The following is an 11,533-nucleotide window of genomic DNA, read 5'->3' as shown; positions in this document are numbered from 1 at the left end:
CGTACCTCGTCATAGTCAGGCGGTGGGACAGCTACTCCATCATCATCGACTGGGGACTCGGGTTCGTCTTCCTCACTACTTTCAGCGCTGCTACCATTCAGTAGGTTATAAAAGTGTTCCCTCCACAATTTAAGTATATTCTGGACATCGGTCACTAGGTCGCCATTGTTGTTCTTACAGGAGTTCGCCCCGGTCTTGAAACTAGACACGAATAAAGCCAAGCTCCAAAGTTGACGGCGAAAAAAGACGCATAAAAAACTTTAGCGTCAAAAACTCTTAACATACTTCGCAGAAGTTACGATTGACGATTGACGATTGACGATTTCTTCTATACAACTGATTGTTCAGTTATGAGAATTTTTGTTATAACTCCTCCATTTATGCACTTAATAATAATATAATAGTTTGGCGCTTATACATATGTTAGTGTTTGGCCGAGCTTCTCCTCCGATTTGTGGCGTGCGCTTTGATGTTGTCACACAAAGCGGAGGGACCTACAGTTTTACACCGACTCCGAACGGCGATTGTATTTTTATGAGAAGCTGTTTTTCATGTACTTTATCTTTATGCACTTAGGAACATGAAATTTTGCAATACTACCATTCATTAACAACAGAATATACAGTGAAAATAATAAAGATCGGGTCACTTTTACATATAGCTCCCATACAACTGATTGTTCAGATATGCGATTTTTTGATATAACTACTCCATCTATGCAGCTAGAAATATGAAATTTCCCACTATTTTCACTCATTATCAACAGAAAGTTTACAGTAAAATTAACAAAGATCGGGTCACCATAATCTGTTTATTGCCCCCATTAAACTGATTGTTCAGATATGGGGTTTTACTGTAAAACTTCTTTATTTGGACAGCTAAAACAGATAAATTTCGTGAGCTATTTTATTAATAATAATACTCTACTGAGAAAATCGTCAAAATGTATGCTGTATGAGCTTTCTCTCTTATACCACTGATTGTTCAGATACCAGTCTTTGCGATATATCTCCTTTATGTAGGAAAGGTAAGCAAAACCCATTAAATTATGTTACCGGTTTACATACCGATCACACAGCAGTGAAAATCACTTAGATTGGTGCTATATAAGGTATATCTTCTCTGATTGCTGTGATTGCTCGTGCGTGCATGGGCGTTCAGTAAAATTTCATAAAAGCACGAATAAGCACGAAAAAGCCCGTTGCTAGTACTGCAAACCTCTTTTGACAAGAGAAAACCAAAAACAGAAATATTTGGAAACCGATAGAAAAAATAAGATACTTAGTAGTTTTGTTTACATATCTGTACATAAAATACCTTCAATTTTTTTACTTCCCAGAAAATATATTATACAAATCTTTGATGTGAAAATTTGATTCGCTTAAGTAAATATACCTACATAAACACAAAATTAAAAATAAGTACATATGTATACATATAATAAAAGTTATAATAAAAGGGACGTGTCCCGTCGTGCCGGGCCGGGCCGGNTTTTTTTACTTCCCAGAAAATATATTATACAAATCTTTGATGTGAAAATTTGATTCGCTTAAGTAAATATACATACATAAACACAAAATTAAAAATAAGTACATATGTATACATATAATAAAAGTTATAATAAAAGGGACGTGTCCCGTCGTGCCGGGCCGGGCCGGGCCGGGCCGGGCCCCACTAAAATTCTTAACGTGCGGGCTCGTGCGTGTTTTTGAAAGTTGATTTGGCACTCGTGCTGGGCTGGGCCTGAAAATTTAGACCCGTGCCCATCTCTAGTATGAAGCCTTCGGCATAGCCGAAGACAGCGCTGCTCTTACTTGTTTCAGGTTTATTTTGATACGTTAACGTATTATCGGCCACTTTGGTGTAGTGATAAGCAGTGCGCGCTTCCACTCCGCATATCGATAACAAAATCGATAAATATCGACAACAAAATCGATAAAAATATCGATAAAATATCAATACAAATAATCGTAACAAAATCGATAAAAATATGCAAAACAAAATCGATAAGTGTCGATAACAAAATCGATAAAATCGATAACAAAATCGATAAATATCGACAACAAAATCGATAAAAATATCGATAAAATATCAATACAAATAATCGTAACAAAATCGATAAAAATATGCAAAACAAAATCGATAAGTGTCGATAACAAAATCGATAAAATCGATAACAAAATCGATAAATATCGACAACAAAATCGATAAAAATATCGATAAAATATCAATACAAATAATCGTAACAAAATCGATAAAAATATGCAAAACAAAATCGATAAGTGTCGATAACAAAATCGATAAAATCGATAACAAAATCGATAAATATCGACAACAAAATCGATAAAAATATCGATAAAATATCAATACAAATAATCGTAACAAAATCGATAAAAATATGCAAAACAAAATCGATAAGTGTCGATAACAAAATCGATAAAATCGATAACAAAATCGATAAATATCGACAACAAAATCGATAAAAATATCGATAAAATATCAATACAAATAATCGTAACAAAATCGATAAAAATATGCAAAACAAAATCGATAAGTGTCGATAACAAAATCGATAAATATCGATAACAAAATCGACAAAAAATCGATCACAAAATCGACAAAAATATTCATAACAAAATCCATAAATATCGATAACAAAGTCCACAAAAATATCGATAACAAAATCGATAAAAATATCCATAACAAAATCAAAAAATATCTATAACAAAATCGATAACAAAACCGACAAATTCCGATAACAAAATCGATAAATATCGGTAACAAAATCGATAACTCCCGAGAATCTCTAAAATCCCAAAATACTGCCCAGATTGAGTCTCTGTGACTCTCTCTATATCCTTTCCTCTTTAATTGCTTGTATTTTAGTCTTTCTTCCCCTATCTTCATTTTTGCTTTTATCGATGTCCTCATCCTCCTCTTTGTCTTTACTTTTATTTTTATCATTTTCTTCATCTACATATTGCCCTTCAGCTTTGCCCTTATATATATAAGTAAAGTGTTTAAATTTACCTTGGTATTTATTTTTGCCTTTATCTTTACGCATCTTTGTTTTTGTTTTTATTTTCACCTTTGCCTTTATCCTTTTCTTTATCTATGTACGAAGTCACCTTTACCTTCATTCTTGCATTGGTCTTTTTCCAAGTGTTATTCTTTAACCTTTTATTAGCAAATTTTTGTTAAATTAATACCATATGCATACCCACAAGAAGCGCTTGTTTCAGCCCCAACCATTTCCGTTGCACCATTTCCTTTTCATTTGCCAATTTACTCCCAACCAACCAACCGCCGCTAAAGAAGTTTCACTTCAAAAAAACTCGATTCCAATATCGCGTGGTATGCGACATCAAGGTCATAATGCATCTCGCAAGTGCGCACTACTATTTCAGTGATCGTAACTATATATAAGTAAAGTGTTTAAATTTACCTTGGTCTTCATTTCTGCCTTTATCTTTACGCATCTTTGTTTTTGTTTTTATTTTTACCGTTGTCGTTATCCTTTTCTTTANTCATTCTTGCATTGGTCTTTTTCCAAGTGTTATTCTTTAACCTTTTATTAGCAAATTTTTGTTAAATTAATACCATATGCATACCCACAAGAAGCGCTTGTTTCAGCCCCAACCATTTCCGTTGCACCATTTCCTTTTCATTTGCCAATTTACTCCCAACCAACCAACCGCCGCTAAAGAAGTTTCACTTCAAAAAAACTCGATTCCAATATCGCGTGGTATGCGACATCAAGGTCATAATGCATCTCGCAAGTGCGCACTACTATTTCAGTGATCGTAACTATATATAAGTAAAGTGTTTAAATTTACCTTGGTCTTCATTTCTGCCTTTATCTTTACGCATCTTTGTTTTTGTTTTTATTTTTACCGTTGTCGTTATCCTTTTCTTTATCTATGTACGTAGTCACCTTTACTTTCATTCCTGTATTGGTGTTTTTCTAAGTGTTATTCTTTAACCTTTTATTTGCAAATTTTTGTTAAATTTATACCATATGCATACACACAAGAAGCACTTGTTTCAGCCCCAACCATTTCCGTTGCATCATTTCCGTTGCACCATTTCCGTGTGCAATTTCCATTGAATTTGCCAATTTACTCCCAACCAACCAACCGCCGCTCAAGAAGTTTCACTTCAAAAAGGGGCAATCAAAAGGAGAAATTTTTTGGTAGACTCGAGATCACCATTAGTTTTTTACTAAATACTTTCTGGGGAATTGTAAGTCAAGTAACTACTCCGAAATCAAAACGACATGCTGGTTAGCTTTAAAATCTTAAGTTTATCAAAGTGCACTACTCTCGCAGCCATCTTGGTAAACTCCCAGAGATTCTTGTATCCTACTTTAATAGTACCTACAGAAGAGGGGTACCAAGACCTATTCGATCGTCAAGGTTATTGATTCACTACACCTCATTCACTTAAGTCACGAAAATCATTCATTAAAGTCACGAAAAAGAAAGTTTTTATGTACGTACATATATAATAACGTAATAAATGCAGTTTTTGATGCAAATCTTTGTTTTTCTATACAAGTCAAAATCTAGAAAACTACACGTGGAATAAATATTTTTTCTATTTATGTGATCAGTATTAGGTCCTAAGTTAAAAGTGAATTATACTTCCTTGCACCAAAACTACTGTTGATCAATGTTATTTGTTCAATTGGCAGCTCTTAACGAACTGATTTGAAAACAGATCACTGCACTTATGAAACTTTCTATTTATTTACAGAGTTTAATTACGATACTATTTATACATACTTATTCAGACTATTACCAAAGAGCCACGATTGAGAGAAATAGAGATTGCGAAAATCGCGGTACCGCTAATCCGCTCTTTGTGATTTTGACAGAATCAGCTGTGTGCGTGACGTCATCTTGGTGCAATTGTTGATTGTGAGCATACGAAAAAACCAAATAACAATAGCCCTGTTCGCGTCCGCACTATCCAGTAAATCCAGTACTAATTTTACTAGTTTTTTACTGGAAGTCGTTTTCGTACGCAAAAACTTGCAAGAAACTAGCAAAAGAGGGGAAATTGAGAGAGCAAAAATGACAGCTGAACTTGCAAGTTTTACTGGATTTTTACTGGATAAATTTTTACTAGCAACTATTTGCTAGTAAGAAAAACAGCTGATGGCATGATGCTTAATGTAATTCACATTAACAAAAAATTGTTTGTGGTGCTTTTAGAGTTGCAATTGACAAAATAAACCTATTTAAATATATAATAAGATGGAAAATACTAGTTTTCAACGAAAATTGCATCGGAAAATAACAAATTAGCTGTTCATAAAACTAGCAACTTCTTGCTGGTTTTGCGTTCTCGTACTTTCTTTCATATTTCACTCATTGGGAGTAAATATCGGCTTACTCTCCGAAATTTGGTTACTGGCAAGCAGCGATGCCAACTTGCGGGGAATTCCCCGATTTGCGGGGAATTTGTCTTGTTGCGGGGAATCGGGGAATTTCTGCCTTTTGCGGGGAATTTAGACTATTTAATTTTAGATCATTGACAGCCAGTTCCACCGAACTCATTTAAGTGGAAATTAACTTTAATTTCCTTTTTTTATTTAATTCTCTTTTAAATTGTTTTCAGTTTCAATAAGCAATTTATTTAAGTGAGTAAAAACTGGTTGTAAAACAGACTATGCCAGCGAAAGCTTTCATTTGTACTGAGAGCTTTTGAAAGTTTTGGCACGCTGTGTTGTAAAAGCAGGGCTGGTACACAAGTAAGCAGCAGATACACAAAATTGTGGTGTGTGTACATTGATCAGGTGATTAAACGTGTAACACCTCTGAGTGTGCTTATTCTGATTTAACTTTTATTCAAGTGAAGAGCATAGGTCACTTAAATGAAAATTAAAAACAAATTAAAATGCACTGGTAAGACCAAAAATTCGAAAATCAAAGTAATTTTTACTTAAATGAATCTGGTGAAACTGGCTGTAAATAACTTATCTACCTAGAGTGCAGAGTACTTTTTGTAAAACTTTATTTTTAGCCACAATTTCCACTCTGCCAATTTCGCATGAATATTACTTACATTCATTTATATATACATATTAACTAATGCAATTATATATGATTTTGTTGCGGCTGTTGATATAACTCAATACTATATATAAATCTTTTGAGATTGATTTGTCCTCCTCAAAGCACACTTTCATTACACTTCTTAATTATGCTTATAAGTAAGTAAAAGAAATATAACTAATTTGTTATTTGTTTTCCCATGTAACACTGTTAGCATTGAATAAATTATCCGTTTTGATATAACTCTAAAATCTTATGTCCATAATCGGTTTCCGTTACAGTTTGTGTATTTGTTAAGATTATTATTTTTTGTTAAAATCTCTGTATTAGTCTGTAAGATAATTTGTTTTTGTTGACCAATTTTTTACTTGAAATAAAGAAATATTAAAGCTGTTTTTGAAAGGCTTTTCGTGCTGATTACAAATCCGTAAGTATAAAGCTTCCATCAGCTCCAGATTTTGGGAAAAACTAGGTCAAACTTTGAAAAAATTCACTTAGATTAAAGATATAAATTAATTAAATAATAATAAGATTAAATTGACTTCTAAAAATTACAAGTAATAAGTTAAAAAATTTTTATTTTTATTTTTATATATGTTTCTTTTTTTATCAGTTTTGCCCAAAGTTGTTTAATTTGACTCAGATACCCAGAATAATAATTATTTCATGGTGGAGTTTTGAAAAAGTCATCAAAATTTTCGTAAGAATTATAAAAGTTTCTTTTATAATAATTAGGTGTTAGAAAATTTCTTTAAGTCACGGATTAGTATTATTTTAAGACTTATATAATAGAAATCTTTTCATAATAATTATCAGCGAGATAAATATTTTTAAGTCTTCAAAGACTTTTATTTTGAGACTTATAACTATTATAAAAGTCTTTTGATAATAATTATGAGTGCGAAAAGATTTTGTATATAGTCCCGAACGGGTCCCAAACTAAGCCCCAACTGGACCTACTTCCCAACTAGCCCGAATTGGTCCCCACATAGCCCCGAACTGGTCCCCAACTAATCCTGAAATGCTCCTGAACAAGTCCCGTCTTTTAAGACTTTAAAAATTTTTTCGCGCTCATAATTATTATGAAAAGACTTTTATAATATAAGTCTTAAAATAAAAGTCTTTGAAGACTTAAATAACTTATCTCTCTGATAATTATTATGAAAGCACTTTTATAATATAAGTCCTTGAATAATAATTATAGATGACTCGAAAAATATTTATCTTAATTTAATGATTATTGATTGACTTTTATTCTTTTTTCTTATAATAGTTATGTATCTGAATTATATCGCGTATGTTATACAATAAGATATAATTTTATAAAAATTTACTGAAAAAATTTTAAATTTAAATATTGTATGTACATTCGTAAATAAATTCAAGCAATTAAATAAAATTTTTTTTTTTAAATGGAATCGTGCCAGTGCGGGGAATTTCACCGAAAATCGGGGAATTTCGCGGTGGTCAACGGGGAGAGAAATAAAATGAGTTGGCATCCCTGCTGGCTTACTGGATATTTTTTGCTGGAGAATACGAAAACACAACTAATTTTAATATTTGTGCGTTAATATTTCCGCGTGGTTTTAAACAATTATTGAGACATTACAAAGCAAAATGAAGTGTGCAGTGGCAAAGTGTAATAGTGAAAACAAAAGGAAAGCGTGCGATATAAGTTTTTTTTCGTTTCCTACGGACGCAAACCTGGCGAAAAAGTGGAAGCAGTTCTGCCGGCGAGGAGATGCATTAAACACCAAATCTAGCTTTGTGCTGTGTGTGAAATATGAGCTTCTACATGGAACTATGTTGGCGTTTCCTTGGTGAATTGTAGTAGGTATATTTCCATGGTGAATGTAGACAGTTGCTGGTTTAGTTTGCTGGCGATGGCATACATACAAAAGCAGTTTCTACAGTAAATAGATACATGAACTTCACTACCTGCTTATTTTTGTTAGTTTAGTATCTGATTATTTTAGTGCTGGTATGAGGTAATGCACCAGTGGATAAGATCGCCAGGCGCTAATTCAAGCGGCATCTTACCGCGCTGTTACGTACCTAATACAAAACAGTGCCCAAATTATTATACATTTAAAAGTTCAACATAATTTAAGTTTTACTTACATAGAATATTTGTTTCCAAAGAAGCTACACCCATGCATCCTCTCGGAAATGGTACAAAAGTCATCAAATCAAAGCTGTGGAGTCAACCACTGTGGAGTTTATGGTGGTTGGCTAGCGTCCACAAATATAAATATGCACTATGCATGGCTTTTTACAATGGCGAGTCCAAAAATTCACTTTGCTGCACACCTTCCTTTTGGTCTACATGAAATTGCAACCACTGTTAATACATCCATTTTTTCATGTGCTAAATATCGTACTAACCTAAAGGGCTACATGTCCAAAATTATTGCTACGTGTTCCTAATTAATCAATCTTTGTATATTTATTGATTCCTGCAAAATTTGGCCATTTAATATTAAAATTAACACATTCTTCTGCATTGTTTACATATTTTTATATGCGTTTTGGCATTTCTCTCTCGCAATTGCACCAAGATGACGTCACGCAAAAATTACGCTCAAAAATTCTCTCTCTCTTGTTGGCACAATCTTGTATTCTATCATTCTTGCCAAAGAACAACTGTTCCTGATAAACAAAAAATTTTCTGGTAAAAGTGTCACCGTTTTTGAAATATTTAAATTTTTTTGAATTAAAAAAAAAATCGTGCCTTTTCATGTATTTTCTTTATTTGCATCTACAAACCAGGCTATACTTAGTAAATTTTTTATGTAAAATACTTCCAGATAGTTGCTTCTCCATACTCGAATGCAATGTAGTTAAAATATATTAAGGAACCATCATAAAATTAGGACTATTTTGGGATTTTTAACTTTTTGCTATTTTCTTCCCCAACTTTGACTATCTCTGGTGAAAAAAAATGTACTGAGCTATAACTTTACATTATATAAAAAAATTGCTCATTTAATAGAGATTTCAGAAAGGTGCCACTCTTACTGTTTCGAATAGAAAAACAAGTTATAGCCGCTTTTGTGCGTAAAGGACTGAGACACGCTAGAATGTATTTAATAGATTTAAATTTAATTTGCTCTTGTTACCAACCAATGACATGCTAAATAGTACAAAGGTACATTATTACCTGCTCCTGACATTATTTTATGTTACTTACCGGAACTCGGACTAGAGTCTATAACAAGGGCTATATCCATGATACAAAAAAGAAGGTAGTTTCATTACTACCATGATACAATAATTTTTAGAAGGTAGTTTCACTTCAAAATTTTTGACATAAACCGTGTCTGTGACAAACACGCAATGTGGCCACTGCTACGATATAGAACTTGGAGATTATCGCTTGTTATTTTAGATATTTTTAACAGAACATGTAAAGAGTTATATGTTTCATAACTGATCACTTAATTTTTAATATTTTATTGTATGTATGTATGTATGTATTTTATACATACATTTTTGCCACTGCTAACCACATGAATAAAAATCATAAAAATGAAAATATAACAGCAATATTTCTTGTTTATAATGGATTAGATCCATCGCACACCACGGACTTTATCGGCCGCCAATTTAAATGTGCTCGCTAGTCTTTCCATTGCACCACAACTTATTGGTCAGAGCGATTAAGCTGGTGTAGTGTGCGCACCTCCATACATCTTCATGTACATATTTCAAGCGAGCCCTATCATTTAAATAGGCGGCCGTTAAAGTCTGTGGTGTGCGGGGGCTCTTATAGCTGTGTCCTTACATCCATTCCGTGTGTTGCAATATCCACGAAAGCAGCAGTTAATTTTTTATGAAGAAAATTATTACAAAATATTCGAAAATTTCTCTACTTATATGTTTGGCTTTTCTTTGTTTTATTTTTCCAACGTCAAAAGCTGGATTTTTTTTTTGAAAAAGTTGGTACAACAAAAAATACGAAACACGTTTTCTGTCAGATAGCTAACATGGCGGATAAGAAGAAGAAGTGAAACTACCTTCTAAAAATTATTGTATCATGATTACTACTATTTTTTGATTATAAAGCAGATTTTTGACATTTCTCCAGATGTGAACATTAAGCATAGCTTTGCCACATTGAAATTTTTTGATAGGGGAGATTTTCTTTTAAATATTTGGGTGTAAAATTTACATAAAAACAATAGTAAGTTGATGCGTTCGATAATAATTTGAACATTTTTCTCAAGCGTTTAAAAGATCTTTTGAATAATATCGATGTGCAGGAATGAAGAAATAAAGTAAAATCTAGTTTTGAAACATTTATTTATTATAAAGCTGTTTTTCATTTTATTTTAAACAATATAAATAAATTTACATAACAAAACTCTTTTTCTTTGTTAAATAGTCCGAAGAAGATGTATTGTTAGATATTTCGTAATTAAAGCATAGTCCGAAACCAGGATTCGGAGAAGGTTGAATGGTCCCATTGCCCTCACAATGAAAGGAGTCACAATTCAGAATTCTTCTTAAGTGAAGTATCTATAAGTAACTCTAGATACAAAACTATCGTGGAAATCTAACGAGGAACACAAAACCTCTAAAGAATGAGCAGCATTTTGGCAATGTAAACTTGTCTTGGTAAAACGTGGGGTGTGTCACAATAGGGAATCCTCTGGATTTATATCTCTATGATCAGACCCAAAATTAGCTGTGCGTCAGTGGTATGGTGGAGCAGATTCTCAATCAAGAGGGTGGGAAGTCCGCTTGCAAAACTTCAAAAAACTACTGCCGTGTGCGGTACGAAAGATTTCTCTACAACACATGGCGTTTCTCTTGATGCACTGCTGCACTTACCGTCACTTTGTGTCTTTATTCGTGGGGAAGCCTTAAAGACCACCTGCAGACTAAAAAGAAACGGATGCTGGTATAATACTGAGTGGGGACAGGCGGAAATTGCTAGCGGCAGAGATCTGAGCACTTGTCTCTTTTCAATACCACAGGATAGTACGCCACCTTTACCTTTGTTGAAGAGATTCTATAATGTTGAGTTCCCTGAGGCCGAATGCTGGTTTAATACCAGCACTGAGCCCGGACTCACACATAAACGAATATTCACTTATGGCTCCAAAACTGGCTCTGGGTCAGGATCTGAGGTCTTTATCGGAGTTAATGGGGATAAAATTAACTTTTCTCTTGGCAAGTATGCTTCGGTCTTCCAGGCTAAAGTATTTACGTGACGGCCAAGCTGCATTTAACGCACTACTTACTTCCAGACTCTGAGTGCCAGTTCAATCGGGAGTACCTCCTATCGTCCGTAACTATAATATTTATCATATCATGAATTTAAATTTTCGTTATTGCGCATATCGAAGACAAATTTCCTTTTAATTTTGTAAATATTTGTTTTTTTTTGCAATAAATAAATGATTATTGAGGACTAGGTATGGCAGCACGAAATGTCACAATCTGCTTAATTGTCAGGTAGTTAATATGGC

Source organism: Rhagoletis zephyria, unplaced genomic scaffold, assembly GCF_001687245.7.
Source record: "Rhagoletis zephyria isolate East Lansing unplaced genomic scaffold, Rhagoletis_zephyria_1.1 Rzeph_scaffold_01916, whole genome shotgun sequence".
NCBI lineage: Eukaryota > Metazoa > Arthropoda > Insecta > Diptera > Tephritidae > Rhagoletis > Rhagoletis zephyria.
This window is presented reverse-complemented; position numbering follows the sequence as displayed.